At 44.1% G+C, this 22985-nt stretch overlaps 1 protein-coding gene across 3 annotated transcripts in view; it reads right to left on the bottom strand.

The window, feature by feature from the left end:
• The window catches only part of CAMK1D (calcium/calmodulin dependent protein kinase ID), a 430211-nt gene that overhangs the window by 176023 nt on the left and 231203 nt on the right, over positions 1 to 22985 (bottom strand). The window lies entirely within an intron of this gene.

The raw sequence follows: 22985 nt of genomic DNA, 5'->3' as shown, positions 1-22985 counted from the left end.
AGATGATCTCCAGCCCTCCCCCAGTTTTAAGTGGTACAGGAAATAATGCTGAGAAAATCAGGATCCAGTCAGTCACAAGGGAAAGTGGTATAGTTGAAATATTTGCCAGATGGTATTAAAAAATAATACCTTTCCTTTTTATAACTTAACAGGCACATTCACAGATGTTACCTCATTTCCTTCTCACAACAACTCCATGAAGTTGGCATTATTATTCCTATTTTATAGATGATCACTCCTAGTTTATAACTACTTAATTGTTCTCCCTCCCTCCCTTGCTCTTGCATGCTGTCTCCTGAGCCATCAGTCCACAAAACAGAAGTGATCAAACTTCTTGGCTTGAAATCCTTCCAAAGCTCCTCGCAGGCCACGATAAATTCCAAATGACTTGACATGACTTGAAGGTCCCCATTGCTTGGTCCTCACCTGCCCCTCCCATCTTCAGCCATTGCCCCGCATCAAAACTTTCCTGGCCCCCAGGCAGCTCTCGCACACCTGTTCACACCTTCTTCTCTGACCACATAGGTATGCTCACCCGTCTCGTATCTTCTCACCAAATCACACATCCTCCAAGACTCTGATCATCCCTGAGAACCCTTTTCTATTCGTCACCTCTTATAGGACGGATCCCCTCTCTTCTGGGCCAACCCGGTTCTTTTGTCACTTAGTTGTTGCACTCCATTGTATCCATCCATTCGCATGTGCATGCGTGCACATATTTAGATGGTTTTATATGCAGAGAAAGAAAGTTTGGAAGGATACATGTTAAACCAGTAATTAATACCTCAAAAAGTGTGCTGGTGGGGGGAGGATTTTCACCTTGCAGTTTTTCTGAAATGGAGTTCTTCATCTGAACCCAAAAAAAAAAACCAGAGAAAAATGATTCAAGTGACTATTTTCTCAGTTCTCCCAAGGAAGGGACCATGCCAGTTGCATAGGACAGAAAGTTAGCTCAGTATACAGCACGAATGCCTTAGGGCATTAGGGCTCGCTCCTCTCAAGGAACCCAAGCAGAGAAAGGGTTGCCATACTGCTCTACTGCCAGATTTTTACAAAGAGGTGCTTTTTAAAAAGTTGTTGATCAAAATCATTAACACCTGGTGCACCAAAATATATCCAAAATGCTGGACACAAAGAAATAGATATGAATTAGTCTAACACTCAAGAAATCAAGAGAATGGGTTGGGTTTCAGTTCTGAAACATCTAACTGCAGGATTGTAGACAGGTCATTAGATACTTTCCAACTTGATTTCCTCATCTGTTAAATGAATATTAAAGTATGTGGTCTCATTATCTATCAATAGAAACACACGCCTGCTTAGAGGTAAAATATGATATATATACACAAGTACATATACTATATACAGAGAGAGATGTTGCCTATTAAGAATATAGGTCGGGGCACCTGAATGGCTCAGTTGGCTGAGTGGCGGATCCTCAGTTTTGGCTCAGGTCATGATCTTGGGGTCCTGGGATGGAGCCCAGCGTCGGGCTCCACATTCACCTCGGAGTCTACCAGGGATTTTCTCCCTCTGCTCATCCCCCACACTCGTGTGCACGCTCTCTCTCTCTCTCGAATAAAATAAATAAATAAATCATTTAAAAAAAAAAAAAAAAAAAAAAAAACAAGAAAAGAAAATAGAAAAGAATACAGGCCCCGTCAGTAAAGACCAAAACCCAAAGCTTCAAATCATCTCCATTTGCTGCCAGCAGATGGTGCTGTAATCAATGGGAGACTAAGGAGCAAAGACTAGTAAGGAAATCAACTACATCTTAAGCATGCAAGGCAGTTTTGTTGTTGTTCTTGTTAAGGAGTAAGTACCACATGTGATAAGTCTCATTGTGAACTAAGTTTTGCTTTGAATTCTTAAAAACAAACAAACAGATAAACAAACAACAATTAAAACCCTTGTGTGCAGCTGATGATGTTTTTTTAAAAAATGCATCTTAGGAGGCCTTAGCACAATGTAGAATACACAGGGTAGGGGGGCCCGGCCAGCATTCCCTGACACCTGGCAGGGTGGGAGTCTGTAATGGCACCCTGTCTGGGAGGGTGGCTCTGTTCCTAGGGGATGCAACACTGGTCATGTCACTTTCCAGAGTCTCAGCTTTCTCATCTAGAAGTTAGCTTGTCAAACAGGATCCTCTCTGAGGTCCTCTCTATCAATGAATTTAAAATTACAATGAGGCAGAGTGTACTGAAGTATGTAGGGGGCCCCAAAGCTTGAATTTAAACCAATATTCGGGGTTCTCTAGGAGAGTGTTAGCAGCTCAGAAGCATGGATGACAACACATGCTTCAACAGCCTTTTCTGCATGGATTAAGCTTGTCAGTTAGACCTGGAATCGAATGTCTCGAGATAGGAAGCCACTTCCATGGAGAAGACCTCCTTTCCCTGCTTCCATAGCCAGCCTCTACAATGCCACAGAGCAAGAAAGAAATGGCCAACTAATTTGCTTGTGTCTAGAATAGCTCCAGAAGACCTGGTTGAGGTCTGGTGTCCTTTAATCCAAAAGAGAAATAAGTTAGGTCCATCCAAATCAGTGTGCAAAGCCCAGTGCTTGGCATATACTAGCATTCCATAAATGTTCTGAAGAATGAATAAATGAATGAATAGAATTAGGAATCCTGGCCTTCCTAAAGTCTTACACACCAAAGACACTCAAAAGCTGGATACCTGACTGGAAAGAAAGAAAGAAAGAAAGAAAGAAAGAAAGAAAGAAAGATAGATAGGTAGGTTAAAAGGATTGACTTTATGCTTCTTTCCTACTCCTATTAGCAGCCAGGAGAAGTTACATTGGGTCTCAAAATCGGCTGTATGTTCAAATTACCTGAGAAGTTTGAAAACATACTGACCCCCAGGTCCACACCCAGGTCCACCCCCAGAGACCTAGGACATGGATCAGGATTTTGTAAGCCTCCCAAGAGATTCGGATGCAAAATTTGAGACCCAATGGCAAATTACCGAGTTAGCAATAAAAACCTTGGCGTGCTATACAAGAATTACCCACTACATATCTGGGAGATGCTCATACCACAGTCTTCGTGTCCATTTCAGATTTTCTGGGCTGAATACATTTACTTCACAATGGGTCCAATTTAAAGGCAAGGTGTCCTGAGGATAAAGGTTCAAGTCTACTTGGCCAACACATTGTTAGCACTCTTGGGAAAAGAATACAAAAAACAAGCAAATCACCCAGTTAACTGTAACATTGGTTTCTGATATTTCTCAATCACTAACACTAAGACATTTAAGGGAATGTTGTCATTTCTTTCTCCTGATTTTTGGGAACCTTTTGTCAAAGGGAAATCTGTATTTTCTAGATGTTTCAACATGAGACTGGGGGTCTGGAGTCTTGAAGAATGTCAAGGGGCTCTCCTGTCTCAGAACAGAGATGAGACTGTGTAACTTTGATTTACTAGGTCCGCTGATGTGAAAAATGCAGCGTGCCAAGGTGTTCCGAGGTCACTGCCGATGATAATGCAAATTCAGAAGCCACACCCATACGCAATTCTTCTGACATGTAAGCAAGCTTCTCGGGCCTGGACACCTCTCTGCAGCTTCATGACACACAGTCTGCATCCCAGACGGAAGACTCTGGGCTGGGATTCAAGAGGCATTTTAGATGCTTACGGCTCTGAACCTTAGGATTTATATGAGCAAAAATGAACAAGGACCAAAACGATGTGCTGGAATCTTGGGGGAATGCATCATTCCCTTTTTTCTTACCTAGCATGAAAGCCCCATGCTTTCCCCAAGCCGATCCCCACAGTGAGGATCCTGGATCTCTCCACTCGAACCCAGGACCATGCCGAGACCGTAGGTGCCCTACCTAGCAGGCTCCAAGGCATGGTCCCAACACAGGCACAGACCTTCTTGCTGACATGGGGACCCAGGGGTGCCACCCATTGCACCTCTGCCTCTGCCTGCTCCAGATAACAAAGCATCTGAGGCCCGGTGAGCATCTCACTAAGCCTGCTAGCATACCATGCTATTTAATCACATGGTGAGAAGCAAACTGGAAAAGAAAAAGATGGGGTGGGAAAGAGGAAGAAGCAAAATAGAAAAGGAGGGAAGTCTTCCATGCATACTAGATACATACATACATACATACAAACATACTAGATACAACCATCTAGTATCCATACTCAGACTTCTGAAGGGTTGAACGTGTACAGTAAAGCATTCCTTGCTCTTCTATGAAAGTACCCATGTTCAGAGATAATAGTGAATTGAGCATTCGTCAGTTTTTTCCCATCAGTAATTAATGCTGTCACATAATCTCTTCATATCAGACCCTGGCTTCACAAAATCAGGTGCATTCAAATAGAAAACACCACTTTCTCCAAATACTCACACTTTGGAAATTCCTAAAAGTGTCTGTGGTTGGTTGTGTACAATATACACATTTTGTTTTTTACTTTTTTAAAGATTTACCTTATTTTAGAGAGAGAGCATGCACGCAAGTGGGGGAAGAGGCAGAAGGAGAGAATTTTCAGGCAGACTCCCTGCTGAGCACAGAGCCCCACGTGGGGCTTGATCCTATGACTTGAGATCATGACCTGAGCCAAAACCAAGAGTTGGAAGCTCAACAGACTAAGCCACCCAGGTGCCCCATCATATGCATTTTAAAAACACAGAGATCATCTCTGTGAGTGTAGCTAGTAAAGGCGACTCTGCCTTCTTCCTCGAAAAAGCAAGAGCCGTCTCTTCATCACTAAAATTGGAGTCACAATTAGGAAGAACAGCATGTTTTGCTTTGTCGATGGTTTTTTAAAAGGTCTATGATATACACATCACCTTTCCAGCTTACAGTTTTATGGGAGATGGATGTTAAATGCTGAGGCAGTTCAGAATTTATAGTTTTATTATGTCCTACTCATAAAAGATTATAAAAACCCAAGGGACGTTAGTTCCTAAGAAACTTCCCAGGGTGAGCTCCAGGGCTATGTGCAAATTCTCAGGAATGATAGTCCTAATTGATGATCGTGAATAAACCAGTTGCCAGATCACCCAGCTGTCTCTTCCTGTAATTGCCAAGGGAATTAAGGACAGCAATTGCACCATGAGGGATGGGGGCGGGGGATGGGAGAGATACAGCCACGTGGATTATCCTTGCAGATGACACCAAGGTAGCCAGTAAGGGGAGGATGGCAGTGGCCACACAGCAGAGCAGCCAATGTGTTCACAGCTGGTGAACCACAGAGCAGGGAGGGCTGGGCCAAGCTCGGATCATTCACAAGCCGCCGGGGGCATCTGAGGTGATCCTGCTTTTATTTTCTGATCAAGGCACAGAGAGATTTTACCTCCAAGCACCAGAGTGTATTAATGCAACGGATAGACTTCACTGAGGTCACTTTTGGCTGGTGCTTTTCAATCTGGTTTCCCCTGGAGCCTCCAGGTTCTCAATAAACATTTTAGAAACTGCAGTGAAACAGCACTAACTGCACAGGCCCAGGGGTAACAGATACCAGATGTGAAACCGCAGCAGAGAGCTGAGAACAGAGAACGCTGCCATGTTCGCACGTGTCCTCGCTGACAGGATTCGTAGTGAGGTTATTCCAAAACTAAACTAAGAAATTCACTCGGATAAAATACAACACCTCTGACCTGTTTATGTTTGGGGGTTCTAAGTAAGAATTTACTTTTTAAAAGGGTTGTGCTACGAACAAATGAAGATGGAAAGAAAACAAAACAGGGGGGAAAAGGGAAGGAGACAGGAAACCAATCTAGTAAACAATGGGGAAGTGAAGCGAATCACTTCATCCCAAAAGAATACTATGAATATACTTTCAGACACAAAAGGAAGTCCTGCCGCTCAGAAAGTCATTCCTGAAGATACTAATGTATTTTTTCTTCCACAATCTTTGGCCTCTTTAGAGTTGGGTTTTTTTTTTTAATCAGGAAGAAACTGCCCTCTTGTTTTTCTTTTTAAGATAATTTGTTTATTTGAGAGAGAGAGAGAGAGCGCGCGCACAAGCAGCAGGAGAGGCAGAGGGAGAGGGAGAAGCAGACACCCCATAGAGCAAGGAGCCCAATGACATGGGGCTCAATCCCTGGACCCTGGGATCATGACCAGAACCAAAGGTCGATGCTTACCCAACTGAGCCATCCAGGTGCCCGCTGTCATACCCTATGAATGGCATACCATGTGCTTCCCCAGGGAGGAACAAATAAATACAATTTTTTTTTTTTTTTTAAAGAAATGAGGGAGAAACTAGCAATGCAATAGTAGGGACAGGTAGGATGGTAAGGGGAGAAATCATTACACACATGCACACACACAGGCACACGCACATGCATATGCAAACATACACATACACAGTTTGGAGGCCACTGTCCTCAAGCTCACAGGATTGGGTCTACAGGATTGGAGGTCCTCACAGAGGCTGGGGAACACTGCGTAATCCACTCTGCAGGCAGAGAACCTGGCAGAATGATTTATCACAGGGAAAGGGTGCCAAGAACACTTGAGGGGCAAAGAGACAGAAAGAATAAGGGCGTGTGTGGAGGAAGGAGCAAAGCGTGTGCCTCCTGAAAAGCACACACAAGCCTGAGTCAGGATTACTTCCCAGTCTGCTGGTGCAAAAGCAGAAGGTAGTCGAAGGCCCTGCGTGGATGGGTGCTGCTAGATTTCAGGAGCGTTAGGGGGTGGCAGGCTCTACTTGAGGGAATGAAGACTGGCAGTTCTAGGATCTTGCAGTAAGGAGGTGGAGTTAGAAGAACCATCTGGTGGTTTTTCCTCTTTTCTGTGCGTGTGTTGTTTTTTTTTTTTCTCTCTCTCTCTTTTTTTTTCTTTCTTGGGAAGGTGAGGAATGGGGCTGCTGGTGGATGTCGCATGTGGAGGTCTAACATGGTTTGATGATGAATAAACATGGAGAAGATCTGCTTCATAAGACAGCCCACCCGATGTCATGAGGGCCACTATTGCACGATGGTGGAAGCATGCGGAGGGAGAAGGGGAAGGGAGGGAGAAACACGACTTCTCACTAGCACCACGGTCCTTTCCCAAGCTCACTACATTCCTTGGTGGAGAATCCTGGCACATTATTTGCAGAAAGCTTGGATAAAATTCACAGTCCTAGATTTCATAAAACATTGAGAGAGTACCTACAAGAGCCAGACGTGAGGCTAAGGGACTGGGGGACATAAAGACAAATAAAACACAGCCCCTGAAACCCAGCAGCTCTCAGGCCAGTGCGGGAAAACAGATGTGCTTCTAAACATCACAATACAGCACAACCAATGTCCTTTCAGGAAGCTGGCCGTGGGCTACGGAAACACAGCCTGGGTCTGGGCACTCTGGCAAGGCTACATCCCAGGAGCCAACAGTACTCTGGGTTTCAGCAAGTTTGAAAAGGGGAAGACAAAGAAAAGAGCATTCCAGAGGGAAGGAACAGCATTTTCAAAGACATTAAAGGTTGAGGTAAGCTGTGCTGGGACATAAGAGTCCTCAGGTAGGTGGGGTTCAGGGGAGATGTGTCGAGGAGGGTCCACTGGGGACGTGACGAGGGGCTTTGGTGCCGAGTTCAACATTATGGGTTTTATGCAAAAGGAACTAAGAAGCAGTTTGCAAGTGTCAAGATCCAGCTCTGAAAAAAAGGAAATAAGAATGTTTTGTTTTGCAGGCATATTTAGAGTGAGCAATGTCAAAGAGTTCCTTAGAAACCATGCTTAATGCCCTACCCCAACTCTCGTACAAATGGCCTAACTTTAAACAGGAAATTCGCTCCACTTTTGATTTCCCAAGTGAAAAGTTCATCTGCACATTTCTTTCGTCATGAACAAGCATAAGAAGTCAATTTGACCATAGTGTAAATGTCTAGATATCTTTGGGGACTGAGGCTAATTCAGGAGCTCTTAATAGGTAGTAATGGAAAGACTAGAGTCTCACGAAATGTCAAGTTCATGACTCTTTCCACTGATACTTTTTTTCCCTCTAAAGGAAAAGGGGACTGTGAAAAAGAAAACATATCTGTGATTATCTGGGGTTTTGTTCCTCAGAGTTTCCCTACATCTCCAGAATTGGAATACCACGACTGCTGTTGTCTCCCGGAAAAAACGAAAAAACGCACTGCACATATTGGAAAAGACTTTATCTCTGTCAACCACAAACACTTCGAATACAGAAAACACCAGTTACTTAATGGAATTTCTGATAATCCAGAAACCCACGTAATATTCCTTGGGCTCCTATCACACAGCCTCTGGCCATTTATCAGTCTGGCCTCTCTTTCCTTTCAGAGATATATCTACCTGCTCTTTTTCTCCTTAACTGTCATTCAAATTCCATACCTAATAAGCAGAGATGGAGAGTCAAGGCCACCAACCTCACGGCTGCCTTTCTGTACTGGCGTGTGTTCAAACTCAGGCCAAGCACAGATCTTAAGAGATACCAAATAGAACACGGTCTCCCAGTGAACACATGGCCCCTGATCGTCACATATATTGGGAAAGAATCTTTGAAGTGGAGAATAAATAAAGCAAACAGAATAACCCTAAAGTCTGTCTACTGGATGGGTGGTAAGGGCCATCTGTTCACCAAGCTCCCCCCGTAATATATAAAGCACAAATATTTCCAGCTCTACGCAATTCTACTCAAACACCTTTGCTAGGCCAGTGGAACCTGGGAATCACGTATATTTTTTAAAAGTCCTCAGCCATTCTAAAATTCAGCCAGGGGCGCCTGGGTAGCTCAGTAGGTTAAAGCCTCTGCCTTCTGCTCAGGTCATGATCCCGGGGTCCTGGGATTGAGCCCAGGGTTGGTCTCTCTGCTCAGCAGGGAGCCTGCTTCCTCCCCTCTCTCTCTGCCTGCCTCTCTGCCTGCTTGTGTCAAATAAATAAAATAAAATCTTTAAAAAAAAAAAAAATCTGTTCTAGCCTGCCCTCCATTTACAGATGGAAAAATGAGGTGACTATCCAATAAACTCTGAGCTCGTTTTGATGACAATATGTCCCAGTAGATCATTTCTTTATTTTCTATGAAGAAACAATTCTTTTATATAGATGAAGTGATAAATCAAGACAACAAAATATTAAGTGAGATACGTTCTAACTCTTACCAGGTCTGTATTTTGGATTCTCAGATTCCTTTCAAGGTGGTGGCGTGGAGAAAATCTCTGGGGTCAAAGGCGAGGGCATACACACTGCATGGAGCATCTCCTTGGCCCTGTGTCCTTGACCCTTATAGACGCCACATCCAGGAGAATGGCACAGCATGGCACCAGCTGGAAGGAACCCATGAACCAGGGCTCCTCTTTCCTGGAATCAGGATAGAACCTGCCCCAGGGAAAGCCAGCCTCTTTCCTTCCCCGTGTATATTCACTTATATAGCGATGTCTACAGATTTCCACGATGATACCTTCTCTACTAAGTATCAGCATACAGAACATTTTGAAGGAACTTGTAACGTTTCTAAAGAAAACGAATCCAATATGACAAAGGACGGAGAATTTCTAAAGTTCTAAAGTATAAGAATAATTTCCTACAATTAGTTGGATAATGGCATTTGTTTTCTTGTTCAGTCTCTTATTTTTTGAAATCACTATCGTGTGCGTAGAGCTTTCTCCAAGCAGGCCCCTGGGTTAATCACCTTTAAATATCTTACTAGAACAACAGAAAATGCTAGGAAAGGCCCATTACCCTTGTTTTACAAGGAAGGAAACAGATTTCAGGGGATTTGGTAATTGGCCAAGGTTACTTAGATGGTACATCTTGGATTCAAAACTCTGAGTTTAACCTCTTTCTATACAGGAATTACCTTTGAAATGAAAATATGGATATATTTCTTCATATTTCTTTCAGAAAAGTTAATTTCCCCAGAGAAACGGAGTTTTACTACTTCTGTAAGACCATACCAATATTATTTACATGAGGTTTTTTTTTTTTCATGTTTCTACTTCATCTGTAATTGTGGTTAGAGAGGGTTCTTTCAAGCTACACAAGTCAGGGAGAAGCTATGAGCTATTAAAATGAAAGAATATTAAAGAGTCTCACTGACATTTCAGGAAATTACTATCCTAACATCCTTGAAAAAACTATTTTAAAATCGATTACAAAAATGCTTTACTTCAGAAATCACCTCTTATACTAAGATTCAAGGTTTCATCCAGTTTCTGGATTAAAATACACAGCAGAATGAAAAAGAAAAGGAAGTAATTCTTCTCATAGAAATTTATCTTCTGTCCAGTGGAAGATTCTAAACAAAAGCTATTTGTGATGTTTTAATTACTTTAAAGAGAACTAAGCATGTGTGAGAAATTACAGAAATTCTTCAAATAATATGCAAGTAACTGAAATACAGTCGGATAGCCTCATAATAAAAACGGGACAGATTAAATTGTAACGTTTCCTTGGTCCTATTTACAAGACAGATTTTTAGATGAACTTCCTACAGACAGTGTGGTGGATGCTAGGTTGCCCCTTACCAGCTATGTACCCCTTCCTTCATTAAATTCTTAATTTTTCACTGGGTCCACATTGCTGCCTCACAACTTGGGCCTTGGGGAAAAAGAACTCTATCCCTGGCAGTAAGACTGGGGCATCTGGCTCAGGCCTGGAGCAAGGACACAATTGCTCTAGAAGCGGCTGGCTGCCATCTTGTGAGCAAAGAAGAAACTCTAGAACGATGCTGTAGACAGAAAAGCAAAGAAATGGATGGAAGCCAAGGTCTTGATCTCAGTATTGTTTTACTGAATCAAACCAAATATGACCCATCCTGTCTTTGGGGGATCAAATGCATCAACCAAATTCCCCTCTTGGTTATTTGTGCCAACTTGAACTTTGTTTTCTATTGCTTACACTAAATGCGTCCCAGCTGATACAGATGGTCCAACAGGTCAAGAAGTTTGTATATTTCTAAGTTGTTTCATATGTGCAAACAAAAATAGTGGTGTATTTCTAGGTTTAAAAATCCAGTTGGGGAGGCAGGCACCTGGGTGGCTCAGTTAGTTAAGTGTCTGACTCTTGATTTTGACTTAGGTCATAATCTTAGGGTTCTGAGACGAAGCCCCATGTACGGCTCTGAGCTCACCAGGGAATCTGTGTGAGATTCTCTGTTTCTGCCTTTCCCTCTGCCACTCCCCCTACTTGCCTGTGTGTATGCACACGCACACATGTGCCCATAGGCACATGCTCACTCTCTTTCAAATAAACAAATAAATCTTAAAAAAAAACAAAAACAAACAAACAAAAAAAAACAAAAAAAGAAATCCAATTGAAAAGCACAGTGGTAGTGCAGGAATGACTATGTCATTACTACTGATACTGGCTAAAAACAGCAGGGAGTAAATGGCTGCTAGCGACAAAGAGGACGTGTGGGAAAGTGTTCGTAGCCCCTCACACACTTGAAGAAAATGGTCAGCCACTTAAACACATGAAAAGAACAAGACAGAAGAGGACGTGAACTTTGGAACGATTTCTGAGAGACCTGAGACATATAGTAAAGGTCAGGTGCTATGCAAAGTCAGCTCTGCAGAACAAAGAAGTTGATTTAAACCATTTGCGAAGATTATGTAACCTTTAAACAATTCCACTTGGATTTCTGGATATCAGAAATCTCCTCTTAACATAGAAGACTTCTATGTGAGCAATCTGACATGCATTTCCACTTTCTTCAGAAATAAAGAAAAGAGCTACGGAAGGCAGCCTTTCGGAATATTAACATGAAATTAATATTAATTTGTAATGACTTATGAAAAAATAACGTAGAAAGTTATTTCTCTGTGGGATGACAGGAGACACGAATCAGAGCTTGCACTGCCGGTAAGGAAAATGTATAATTTAGTATGAAAGGCCTAGAGCCCCTTCAGAATCAGAAGAAAGCCTCTACATTTGAGGTTACTGAAATTCCAGGGGAAGCTCCTAAGCCCAGATGGCTGAGAAGAGCCAGGAATTCTGAGGAAAGGGTGAAGACAAGCCAAGCGCGGAGGCAGGAGCAAACCACCAAGAAGGGGAATGAAGACAAGCCAGCTTCTGAGGAAAAGGGTCATAGAGGTTTCCAGTGATGAGTCAAAAGCTTTAGGTAAGGAAATATTAAATTTGATGGTGTATTAAGATGTTGAGTTATCTGATTTGTCACAAACATGAAAGGAACTGAATTTCAGTGTTAAATGTGTAGTCACTTGGCATGATCCCTGGGTTTAGCTTGTGTTTATTTTGTTGACTCATGCTAATGGAAAAAGAGACATTTATTTTTGTTTAGACATTCCAAGAGGTAACTCTGTCCTGTTTGTTTTATTTGGGCAGCTCTAGTGGAAGGGGCAATTGGGTAAGAGGCCTGGTAGGGGAGGAAGCCCTTACACCCCCAAAGAGGCCTAGCTCGCACCGACCACATGAGAAGAATGTGTCATTTGCCAAGGAGAGTAAGTAAGTTATCCCTAGTTTTTACAGTCATTTGGAAAAGGGAAAGTTATGCAACCCACTCTTCCAAGACTACTTTTGACTCATCATTTTTTTTTAACCTTGAATATACTAGGAAAAACTTTGAAGTTTTTTTTCATAGAATATTCCCCTACACTCCCTGGAAATGACTACAGAGCATTCTTCTGTGTTCTTCCCTATTGTCAAGATCCAATCAAAACTAGAAACCCTAAAATAAACTTAAGAGAGTGGGTGGAAAATCAAATTAAAAGTATAAAAAACATGGAAAAAAAAAAGAAACCGGTATTAGGGTAAATTTAATTTATTGTGTCATCTATTATTGGTAGGATTGTTTTTGAATCCAGCTTCTGGCCATATGTAAATTTACTAAGTATGCTTTCCATGCCTTCTTCTAAACTATTTCTTTTTACAGAATTGGGGGGGAAAATGTGTTCTAAGCCAGCCCTGGGGAAAATCCCTAGAAATTTCCTTTCAGGTCCTACTGTCCACTGATGCACAGCTTTGGGGCATGACTGCTCGACCATCCATTTAAGTGTGATATTACTTTTCTATCTCACCCACAAGGATATTCATTAATTCATTCACAATCATTTATAGAAACCTCTAATGCTGCAGGCCGTGCCCAGGCTACACCTGGTGACTCTCAGCCCTGGCCTCAGGGAGATCACAGTCTCATCCGTTGATGGGCCAATTAATAATCACAACACACTGTGACAGGTATGGCATCTCTGGTTTGTGAGATTTCATCTGGGTCAAAATTTTGCTGAAAACTCAATGCTGGCTCTATTCCTACTTCCTTTTCTTAAGGTGCTCATGGCCCATTTCTTCCACGATGTGTGTTACAGTCAATATAGAATCAACTTACTCCTTAGAGTCACGGATTTAAATGTTTCTATTATTTAAATATTTACTTATTTTTATATCAAAATAGTAAATGAAAGCTGTATTTTAAGACAAAGGATATCTATGATGACTGATAAAGTACTCTTCCTTTTTTAAAAATTTTTATTTATTCATTTTAAGTCAGCTCTATACCCAACACAGGGCTCGAACTCACGACCCCCACAAAGGTAAAGAGTCACAGACTCTAGTGCCTGAGCAAGTCAGGCGCCCCTGAGAGCACATTCTTGAAAATTAACTCAAAAGAAAGAATTTACCTAGGATATGCAGTTTAGAGAGAGATTCCCAGTCTTTTACATGTTCATGCTCCTGTCCACATTCACAGGCTGAAAAAAGACCCAATTTGCCAAGCGTTGCAGTAAAAACAGAGCTAGGCCACGTCCGGCCAAGTCAGTCACAGCACAGTCACAGGAGAGCTTCAGTCAGGAATATTCTCGGAGAATGTGTAAAAAAGTGTGCTTAATCTTCTCTTGAACGGGGGCGCCTGGGTGGCTCAGTGGGTTAAGCCGCTGCCTTCGGCTCAGATCATGATCTCAGGGTCCTAGGATCGAGTCCCGCATCGGGCTCTCTGCTCAGCAGGGAGCCTGCTTCCTTCTCTCTCTCTCTGCCTGCCTCTCAGTGTACTTGTAATTTCTCTCTGTCAAATAAATAAATAAAATCTTAAAAAAAAAGGACAACCAACAGGATGCCCCGTTTCTACAGTAAGGGGGCCTGGGAACGGAGGGGCTCCTTCGCCTGCTGCATACCTTGGGGACAGGCTTTCTCAATCTGATATCCTTTTACTTCCCTCCCCCTCCCCCCCGGCAAAACCTGTAACTTACACAAAGCCTAGCCTAACTGAATGGGATGAAGGCAAGCTGACAGCAAACAAAATCCCAAATCAGGAGAAACATTCTTAAGAGCAGAGTGAATGGAAAGAGTTTTCTAGGAGCAGAAATCACTGGGTCTAGGAACACAGATTCTCCTCAGTGAGAGGAAGGAGCTGTTCCGTGGAATAATAATAAGGACATCTGTCGGTTTCTATTATCCAATACAGTTTTTTCCCCCCCTCTCATTAAAGTCAAAGAATTTGAGGGACTAGTGCTATCAGAAATCACCAATGATTCCTGCAGATCTAGGGAGGGAGTTTCCATGTAAAATTTTAGGTGCATAGAAGTCTCCAGTTGAACACCAGGGATGCAGATAGAATCTCCAATTAAGGAATATATATCCACGAGTCATTGGATTGTTACATAATAACCCTTTTCCACAGAGCACTGTGATGAGAAATACCTAGGGGCTTAAATGATCTAGTAATGAATGCAGTAATATGCAAAACCATGTAACTAAACACATAATAAACAGATGGACAGTGAAAAACAAAATGTTAATTAAAAAGTAAATAAACAGTACATCTCCTTTAGAATACGTTTTCACAGGAGTGTGGCCTAGAGCAAATGGAGTTGAACATTTTCCTGGGGTTTCCTGGGAGTAGGGGATCAGCTGAATGGTCTAAGCCCTAAAGCCCTTTCTGGGTCTGATCCCATTTCTTGAAAAACTTTTTCTTTTTCTCTCTATCTGTAAAGCAAATAAAAGGAAAGTGGTCTTTTTCCTTCTGATGCTGAAAGCCCTGTACATCGCTGCCATCTGAATTAATGAATGTATACATGTGGCGCACAGATACTGAACACCTTGTGTGTTGCAGGAGAAAGGGACAAGGCCCTGGCCACAGGAGGATGACAGACAGATGAGATGGCTCCTGGTTGTCCTAAACATTGAGAGGTAAGTGGTGGTGAAAGGGACAGTTGTGGTGACAAGGCGGCCACAGAATGTGTCTCTAAGAGGCTTCCCCCACGACGGTGGAGGGAGGGGAGAGTCTTACCTTTCCCCTCCTACACTTGTTCCACATTTACAGATCCGATGACACAAAACACGGGGCTGGGAGGAAGGTCCAGAAAGGCAGTGCCCAAGGGAGTGCACTCATTGCTTCCGCAGACATTCACTGAGCCTGAGGACAGAGTTCAGAGCAAACGCTCTGGCCCAGGCTGTCTGAGGGAGACCCCAGTGGGGAGCCTACTCTGCGCTGTGGGTTTACATGTCAAATCAAGGTTGTGGGATCATGCGAGAGGGGAGCCTGACTGGTTGCAGACTTCCAGATGGAAATGAAGGATACAGATGAAAGCCCAGGAGGCTTTACCCAAGCAAAGGGGGGATGAGGTGGGGAATAAGGCAGACAGTGGCCTCCAGAGAGAGAAGAGCCTTGGCAGAAGGTGGGGGGCGGCAGAGAGCGTGGTGCATGGTGAACAGCATGGAGTAGTTGGATTATAAAAGGCCGGGGGGTGGGGATGGGGAAAGCTGGTGGAGGCAAACGGATGAGGCCATGAACAAGGGCTTGATTATGGACGGCAGCCAGGCCGGGAGTTTGGACCTCATCCAGATGGCCACACAGAGCCATTAAAAGTCAATCCGAAGGGGGTCACATGACAAAAACTATAGATCTGCAAATGAAAAAAAAACTGAAAAAATCAGCTGGGAGCTTGGCCTCTGTCAATCCCTAGCCCTTCACATTGACCTTTGGGTCAGTCAATGAGGGTGGTGCTACTGTGTGTGTGTGTGTGTGTGTGTGTGTGGTAGGGGGAGGCAGAGATGGGGGTAGAGAGGGGGGAGGTGGGGGCCCCTGCAAATAGGGCAGGCACCACTGCCTTCGCTTCCCTGAGGGCCTTCTCACCACAAGGATTTCAGGGAGCTCCGCCCGCTTTCACCATCATTCTGCTGCCTGTGGTCTCTGGATGCACCAGCCAGCAGGAAGGGTGACAATGGGGAGGTGGGGAGGAGTGTCCCGGCTTGGGACATTGGGCAGTCATCCCCTCTCTTTAATATTAGAAGCCAGCTTCTGCCTTTGCAGTGTTTTCCCTCTTATTTGCATGTCAAACTAGAGAAAGAACATGTTTCTTCATTCTTTTACCATATGTTTGATGTTACCATCTGAGTGATAGGCCTTAATATAGCACCGCAGCCTCATAAAGGGAAGGAGCCGAGGATGCTTTAACTGCTAATTCCTAACCATGTTCTCTAACAGACTGTTTCTTCCAAGAATAAAAAAGATTGCTAACATTTGCACGATTTTATGCAACTGACTTATGCGTGCCCCTACCCCCCACATCAAAATGAGGGCACCTGTATACTGGCAAGTCCAGGAACACCAACACTGGGATCTTCCCCGGACCTTCTCTAGTATTAACATTTCCACCACCCTCCTCCGCATGCATCCTGGCCAATAATGAGATTCAGAAGGAAATTTATGTCCTATCGCAGATGGCACTGTCAATGGGCAGAAAGGTACATGTAACAGTGAGGACATTCACAGCCTCGCGTTAGTTAAAAACACAAACAAACAAACAAACAAATGAAAAAACAAAAGCATGGTTTTTAGAAGGGGAATATTCTCAACAGACGTACCCAGTCATCGCATTTTGGGAGTGTATTTCCATGCTGGCTTTAAAAAGAAAATATGGTTTTTATTTTCAGGTGTTTTTTAAAGGTGCCTGTTGTGTTGGTACTCACATTTATTGATTAGGAAAATCTGAGCACAAAGGAAACATGCTTTGCATTCTGAGACAAAGTGAGCCGTGCTCTGATCTGTGCTGAAGACAGTGACTGAGAGAAGGCAAGATGCCAGAAACCGAATTTCAAGCTGAAAATCACCAGTGAACAAGGAGGGGAAAATCCCATGGCTTTGGAGGCAGTTGAGTTCAAATTCCCATCCCCACGCGTGCTAGCTGGGGAATTTTAAGCGGTTAACCTCTCTTTGTCTGTTTTCATGGGCAAAAATAGTGTGTATCATGTCCCCTGCTGGGATCAGGGTGACAATTAAATCAGATAATGTGTAAAATACCTGGTGTCTTGGCAAAATAAAACATGCCTATTAGCAAGGGAAGCTATACCAAGTCCAAGGCCTTTGAGCAAGACAAAAGAATGTGGCAGGACGTGGGGGATGGGTGTATGTGATGTATTTCATGCCACTGAACCGTATACTTAAAAATGGTTAAGATAGTAAATTTTATGTGTATTTTACTGCAATTTAAAAAAAAAAAAAAAAAAGGCGCCTGAGTGGCTCAGTGGGTTAAAGCCTCTGCCTTCAGCTCAGGTCATGATCCCAGGGTCCTGGGATCTAGCCCCACATTGAGCTCTCTGCTCATCAGGGAGCCTGCTTCCCTTCCTCTCTCTGCCTGCCTCTGCCTACTTGTGATCTCTGTGTGTCAAATTAAAAAAAAAAAAAAAAAAAAAAAAAAACCAAGGACAATATGGAAAGTATTTAAAACGTGTGGATGGAGAAACTCAGAGCAATCAAGGGGGGATTTCTTCCACTGTAAATAGGCTGGGTTTCTTTCCAGCCTAGTGAATTGTTTCTCATTACTGAAATATGCATTTTAAGTAGTGAATGGGTAGTAATAAAATGTTCAATGGAGCATCATTTAAATCTAACGTGAAAATGCTGGGTTTTTATCAGGAATCACCTATTTTAGGAGCGAGAGAAGAAAAGAATTAATCATTATAAGATAAAAGCCTTAGTTCTCCAGATCATTGCTCTTGCTCTGAACATAGGTTTAGTGTTTATAAATAAAACCAGTTTTCCTGCATGAAAACATGTAGGCCTCATTTCTACTGGCCATGGACGTTTGCAGGACAGTGTACCAATAGACCTGAATCGTAGACAGGCCTCTTCCATCCCTGGGAAGGTCCGCTGGGCCCTCCTGTCTCTCAGCAGTGTGTTTGGAGCTCCTGAGGGCAGGAATACCCCCAACCATGCTCCCGCAGGAGGCCGTGGGCTCAGAGGGCACTCGGTAAACTGGTGAGTGAATACAGCATTATATTTACTCCAAATGGTGAAGTCTGAACAGTGTTGCACTCACTCAGATGTTCCAGTGATTGTATTCATTAGAACAAACCAACAACCGCGAGAATCTATAAGGAGCTAGGGAAGGGAGGAAGCAAACACTTGCCGGGCTGAAGTCACAGGAGAAGGCAGTCATCTGTGCTGCTGTCCCTACCACCAGATCAGGTCCTTCCCCGCACAGTCATGGTGCTGGGCTCTGCGGCTCTCAGTGCACAGTCCACAAAGAGGCCTCCCAGCCCCCAAGCCTCTCACCACCATGGCATCCTCTCCAGATCCTTCACAGCACACATCAACTTCTGCAATTATCTGGCTTACTGTCTACCTCCCCCTGCCATATTAACTCCACCAAAATTAAGACTTTGTCTTGGTTTCTATTGAATCTTGTCTCCTAGCTTGGTACTGGCACATGCTGAATGAATGAATGAACAGATAGAAGATTGAACAAAACAAATCCTAATCTCCTCCTATGCTGTCACCCAAGCCCCACTGGATACAGTTACCATCATGACCTCCAAATGCCTTGTTTATGCTACGATGAGGTTCCCTCCCTCCCCTGGGAACCCTGAGATGCCAGCTATCAAATGGCAGGGAAAGGGACAGGAAATGAGCTGTTAGGAAGAACAGCTGCACCAGACTCTAGTTGCAAGGACACGGGACATCGGTATCTCAAAAAAGTCAAGAATCATGCTGACACTCAGTGGAGAAGGTAGATCAGGCAGCTCCAGGGGCCTAGGCATGGTGTCTCCTGAACAGAACGTACAGAGAAGAAGGATGTTCCACACCAGCTGGACAGGAGACGAGAGTTCATTGGTCTCCATGCCACCCAGCCATGTGATGAGCCTCAGGCCCCCCATCCCCCGACTTTCCCAGTAGACCCAGAACCTGAAGGGCAATTGGTAGAAGGACAGGACTGTCAGGTGGGGGGTGTCTTATGGCCTCAAGCAGCTGCCTGTTATCCACAGCGCCCCCATGAGGCCACAGGGGATCGGATCCTCTGTCCAAGGGCAGGTTGGGCTAAATCTGAAAACATTTCTTTGCGTGTGAATGTTAGACTTACGGAATCCCAGCCTCAGAGAGTCAAGTAATCGTAAAAGGTCAGAGCATCCCTGATGAAAGCCTGTGCCTAACAGCCTCCAGAAAAAGAGCTCTGTGACTTCCTCGGGACCAGGTTTCTACAACTGCACAGCATGGGCCGTGTGGGTATCTAACAACGCTTATTGCTAAGAAGCTCTCTGTGCCTCATTGCTCTTGAAGTTGACCTTCTCCAGTTTCATCTTCGGCGGAGACAGAAGTAACAGGACAGAAACCTCAGTTATTAGAAGGCCGTTGTTGCTTCTCAGGGGAGAAAAAATTGCAAACCCCTCCATTCCATGAACCCTCTCCTATAATACATCCTTTTGTCTACTTTTCCTGCTCCCCCTGGTGTCTCTCCCACTTCCCCACTTTCTCCAAAAGTGGGGCAGCCAAAAGAGAAAACACCACCCCATTGATGGGGCCAAGAGAAAGGAGGGGCTTCTCTCTGTCCCTGCTCTGCACTTACATCACTATCAAACCAGGACATGACTAACTCACTGTGGTCAGCTTCCTGGGGCCCCGCAAGGAGAGGCCACAATCTGGAAGGTCACTCCAACTTTTAGGCCAGGCACGAGGCAGCAAACAGCGAGAACTCCTATGGCCCATCAGAGGGTCAGAGTTCCAGCCTCTGACCTTCTCAAAGTCCCATTTCCTTCATCTCTACAATGGGCGTAACTACACCAAATGGCCTTGGTCCGGGTTGCTGTGAATTTCAAATACATGTGGAGACACTTATAGCAGGTACTAACCTGCAGGAGCCTCCCCATACCATTAGGATACAGGATACATCCAGTCTCTCCAGGATGTCCCATAAGGCCCACCATAGGATGGTCTCTCCAGGATGTCCCATAAGGTCCCACAAGCCCTTCTGACCATTCAATTTGCTGTCACCCACCACGTGGGTCTTCCTGCTGTCCGCCAACACTCAAGTCATCCCTCTCCCTTTCCAGGCTTTCACATCTGTATTTCCCTGCCTGGAATTCTCATCCCCAGATTCTCCATGGCTGGCGCCTCACACTCTCTGTTGGTGCAGGAAACCATGACCTCCTCTGATCCCCCACCCAAAATAGTCCCATGTGAAATGGGAAAGGGATCAGGGTGGGGAAGGGAGGCAAATCTTAGCTACAAAGTCTGTAAACCACAGAGAAGTCTGAAATAGAGTTCGGTGGAGCCATAATCAAATAGAGACCTCATCCATCAGCCAGGGAGGGAGCGGGGGGTGAGGGGTGGGGGGGGGTGGGGGGCTTCGTTCCAGCCAGAGACAGATCAGTTCTGCTAGACTGGCAACCACCAAACTTGGCATCATGCTTTAGAGTTTTTATTCATTTATTCATTCATTGGACAAATATTTATGAGCACCTCCTGCATGCCAGGGTCAGGATAGAGACAGAAAGAATTTCTGCTCTCATGGTGTTTGTATCCCACTGGATAAACTTCCTGAGAGCGGCCATTGCATATCCTCAAGCCACTCCCTGCCTTCACGTCCTTGTATTTTCTTCATAGCATATGATCTGAACCATTCCCTGTTCTGAAAAATAGCTCCTGAACAATGATGGATATGGTCTTCATTTTTTTTGTCCACATGCAATAGATTGAAACTAGGATTCACCCCTGCCCTTAAAGTACCTACTCAAAGATTCTTTACTGACAAATATCTTACACATACAAAAGTCACCACGAGAACAGCAAAACAGAGATCTACTGACCTGCACCCTAAAGAAAAATTTATTAAGGGCTGGATATTGTGTTATACAGGAAGTAGGTACAATTGGGTCTCCAAGAAGGGGGATTTGGAGGGTTGCTTAGGTCTGGAGCGAAAGCTGACTGGCACGATGAAGAAAGGAAATCTCACAAGGCAGAACGTAGATAAGGAAAGAAGAAAAGCAGGGTCCTACCCACGGTCACAGTGGGGGGGGGGTGGATAGGGAGGGATGGGGGTTCACGAGGAAAAGCAAGACAGAAGTTCCAGAGGCAGAAGTGAGCCTGGCAGCAAGGAAAAGATGTAGGGAAGAAGGGGGTGGGCACTGGGGGGGTTGGTATGGCAATGACGCAACAGATAACCAAGTGATAAATGGTTTCTAGAAGCAAGGGGAGGAAGGTGGGCTTAATTGTTCAAATCCTACATCCTTAGGGTTAGAAAGGACTTTGGCGGTCATTCACCAAAACTATACCCACAAGCCCACTTTGGGAGCTGCCCTGACATCCCTCTGAGCTCACTAAGGAGTAAGAGATCAGTTCAAAGTGAGGCCCTGTCTTCTGCCGTCCACGCGGTGGTGGGTGAGTGGGTGTCCAGCCCCTTCTGTACCCGGAGCTCCTTGCTTAGATGATGCTACCAAGCAACACCTGTCCCAGCCCAGAGAAATGGAACATCACAACAAAATCAGGAATTCCACTGTTCACATATTGTAAGCATTACCGTTAGGCACTTTTCTGCAAGAGATTGTGGAGGTTGAAACAAAACCAGAGGTAGAGAATATGTCCCCATCCATAATGACTATAATCAAGGTACTCCCACACAATGAGCTCTTCACTTCTCAGCCACACAGAAGGCCTCTAACTTTGCTCCGTGTGATGTTCTGACAACCTCGACGTGGGAACACCATACAAGAGAGCTAGAAGAAAGGACAAGCCTTTAGTTCTGTTTCTCTACTCGTTTTGCTTTATATATAAATGTGTTTATTGTCATCCTGGGCTTTCAGTGACTTGGAACAAGATGTTTCCATGGCATCAAGTGGAGTGCAAAGTTTATTGCATAAAAGTCACAGATTGTGGGCGCCTGGGTTGCTCAGTGGGTTAAGCCTCTGCCTTCCGGCTCAGGTCATGATCTCAGGGTCCTCCTGGGATCGAGGCCCGCATCGGGCTCTCTGCTCAGCAGGGAGCCTGCTTCCCTCTCTCTCTCTCTCTGCCTGCCTCTCCATCTACTTGTGATTTCTCTCTGTCAAATAAATAAATAAAATCTTAAAAAAAAAAAAAAAGTCACAGATTGTGAAATCACAACGAAATAAGCCCCCTGGTAAATTAGATGGAAAAGTAATACTTGTTGTATGCTTTTTTGTTAACTAACAAATAAGAACTCAGCATTTTAAGTGAAGACGTTATTGCTCTGTGTTTTATCTTTCTTCCAGAGTTCCATAACACTTGCTAGGACAACTGAGTTATTCCAAGACCAAGAAAGTCTGTTGGACTCCTGAAGAGGATGCTTAACATTTTACCTCTTCCAAGGTTCAAGTGCCTTTCAGCACAACATCCTAACACCAGTGGTGCTCACATGGGCGAACACATCAGAACCAAGCAGAGAGAGCTTTTATCAATATGAATTCCAGGACCCCACCTCAGGCTTAATGAGTCAGAATCTCTGAAGGGAAGCCCACAGGTTTTGTTCAATTACACCTATGATTAAGAAGTTTTCTCAAGACAAATAATTTTCTGTCAATTTTAGCCTTTAATAAGCTAAATGAAGAAAATGCAAGATATGGAAACATTTTAGTATTCCTGGAAAGAAACCAGCATAGGTTTTTGTACCATGAAGCTCTCATTGATGAACAGAAAAGTTCCATCGGTTCACTCCCAACAAGGAAGAAAGGTCCCAGACTCTCAGAAAGGAGACAGGAGACCAGTACAGTAAGGGGCTTTCCACAAGGGTCTAGATGAATCCACACTAGCTAAATGTGTTCATTTCTCCCAACAAAGGCAGCTCAGGGCTATGCCTCAGTCTAGTTCTCTAACAGCAGGCAGTGAAAACAGGTCCTCAG

The sequence above is a fragment of the Mustela nivalis genome (assembly GCF_964662115.1).
Source record: "Mustela nivalis genome assembly, chromosome: 7".
NCBI classification, from domain to species: domain Eukaryota; kingdom Metazoa; phylum Chordata; class Mammalia; order Carnivora; family Mustelidae; genus Mustela; species Mustela nivalis.
Note: the sequence above shows the minus strand (reverse complement) of the source record. Positions and strands in the feature narration are given on the sequence as shown.